Source organism: Pinus tabuliformis, chromosome 2_1 (genome assembly GCF_031772625.1).
Source record: "Pinus tabuliformis cultivar Carrire ecotype Pingquan chromosome 2_1, CPIR1, whole genome shotgun sequence".
Classification (NCBI taxonomy): Eukaryota; Viridiplantae; Streptophyta; class Pinopsida; order Pinales; family Pinaceae; genus Pinus; species Pinus tabuliformis.
In genome coordinates, this window is record NC_142299.1 from 361,877,798 (window position 1) to 361,880,388 (window position 2,591).

General features: G+C 40.2%; 1 long non-coding RNA gene across 1 annotated transcript; it reads left to right on the forward strand.

Moving 5' to 3' along the window:
- The first annotated feature begins 617 nt into the window (after positions 1–617).
- On the forward strand, positions 618–1,044 carry LOC149200357 (uncharacterized). The gene is made up of 2 exons (XR_016253664.1): positions 618–756; positions 855–1,044. It is a non-coding gene; the product is annotated as an uncharacterized LOC149200357 (long non-coding RNA).
- Positions 1,045–2,591: the final 1,547 nt, after the last annotated feature.

Consider the following 2,591-nt stretch of genomic DNA (forward strand, 5'->3'; position numbering starts at 1 on the left):
ATCTGAGCGCGTCGAGGCTGGCATAATAGGGCACAAACACAACGTCGGGCTGAGTCGGGTCGGGCGTTAAGCAGCGTTGAAATCCGACTATCTGTTGATGCGAGCTAAGCTGATGCCTTGTTCAAGTAACAGATCTGGTTGCCCTGGTCCCATAGCCCGCTACTTCCCTTTGTACGGCTCCAGATTCACCACCATCACTTACAGCATATCCAGGCACAGATAAAGATCCATATGCATATCCTACAAGGACATATCCTGTCCCGGTTGTGGTTGACAGGTCAGACTGGGATGACAAAGTACCTGCTGTTCTTGTTGCAAAATCAATTTCCATTATGAAACAAAAAACTCACCCTTGTGCAGGTTGTGCAGGCTGGCTAGATTGATGGCTTGAAGAACATGGTCCTTGCTCCTTCCACCATGAATTATCAGTACTTTCACCTGAAACCTCTTCCTTTCATACCTACGTTGGTTCACGGGCAATATTGCACACTTTGCATGCACTGCTCCACTTGTCCTCACTTCAAGGCAATATTCCACTATTCTTCACTCAGTAAGCAGTAATAGAGCTTAACATTCCCATCATTGAACGCATTGCAAAACTGTAATTTCTTGATTTAATGGTCGCAGGTCAGTCATCCGCAGGTATCGCTCCGATTTTGCAGTCGAAAGAAGCTGTTTATGGTATCACTGCTTGCAATCTAGATTACGATGCACAGAAATCAGATGGTTACATGACGCATCAAGTGCCTGTGACATGTAAGCATCCCAATCGATCTTAGTATCTGTTAAAAAACGAACGTCTGGGTTAAACTTAGACGCTGCTCCCATCTGGTTTTATTTTGACATTGCTGCAGCTGATGACACCTTCGGGGCGCGTACTGAGCCTCCATGGGCGTGGCTGGTGCAGCAGACGACACCTTCGTTGCGGGTACTAAGGCTTCAAGGCCACACGTATTCCTTCTCATTTTCAAAGTTCAGGAAGTGGGAGGCCATTCCCTGGAGTACAAGCTGAGCGTCAAGAGCAAGCAAGACAACATCTGTCAAAATGCATGTAAGCAAAGTTGTTATTATAAATAATTGAAACTTATTTTTATATTATATATTAAATTGTTTATAAAATTTTGTTTTCCCCTTTTTCATATATTTTCATTGTTCGAGCGTTATAATGCTACTCCTTGCGTCCTTTCTCATAACAGGTTTACCCGCGATTTCTTCCCTTCTAAAAGGCCTCTTCCTCCTTTACTAAATCGGGTGTGGTTTCATCAATTTTCTGCACAAAATCCTTGAGGTTCTCTTAATTTTTTCGAGGGTTGGCTTATCGGGTGTGGTTTCATCAATTTTCTCCACAAAATCCCTGAGGTTCTCTTAATTTTTTCGAGGGTTGGCTTTTTATAGTGTTATATATGGTTAATATCAGGGAAGGGCCAGAGGAAGATTTGTCCTATATTAAATTTATGCCAAATTGTTTTCACGAGGCTCCTTCAGGCACTATGCAAGGTAATGCAGGTCGACATTTTATTTAGTTTTTGCTGAGACCTTACGTTTTCCAATTTCATTAACTAGCAACTTTGCCTGTCTTGGTTGCAAACAGGGTTGTTGCGGCTCTCATGTCGTTCTTGGTGATGCCCAATATGACGCTAAGTGCCTCCTCTGAGGTATTGGTTTCTAATGTCATATGTTCCATACTGATTCTATAAAATCTTATCTCTGATCGGGTTCTTGTTTTGAGCAAGGCTTACATCGAGGTAATGATTCGCGCTTCCTGCTTACTCAGCTTCTAGTTCCGCCGTTGGTTTTTCCTATTGTCCGGATGCCATGGCACCCCAAACTCCAGGTGCTGAACATTTCTTGAGCTTTGTGGCGAGGTTTAGACTTAAATGATTGTTGTAATCTGTTTTTTCATGACGACAACCTCATCACGTTCTGTAACAATTGGGGTTTTGTTTTTAGTTAATAGTTTCCACTTATTGTAAGAGTCTGAACCGGATTTGGGCCATGACCCTCTTGGAAACATTCGTTTCCTGAACACCCATTTTGGGTTCTTCTTTTCAGCTTCTAAAACGTTTTTAGTTTATATTATAATGCTCAGATTTCCCAGTTTGCTACTTGTTTACTTAAGATAACAAAAGAAAGTCTTCTCAAGCTGTCAAATGGTGTTTCTGAACATATTATAATAGTCCTAAAAGTGTAAATATTTATTTCCTTTTAGCAGTGCAAGTATTTCCGCCAAGAAATTTGTCTCCTAATTTATTCTAGTTCTTTTATGTATCAGAAGATTGTGTTAAAATGATATTTTCCATTCACATTTTGTTCTCCATCAACACTAGCCCATAACCGTTCTCAGCTATCATCCATGACTGGCTATGAGAATAAATCTGGGTCATAGTTGTTTGAGCTATTAGGAAGATTTACAAGATATCATCTTTATTTGTTTTATATACTTTGATTTTCCATTCAAGAAAGCAAATAGTTAACTCTACTGTCACAACATTTATATGTAATCTCCATTTTATGAGTATGTGGTTACCTTGATTATTTTATCTGAAAAGCAACAGACAAAGATCCTTGTCTAGTTTTCTCGTATTACTAGT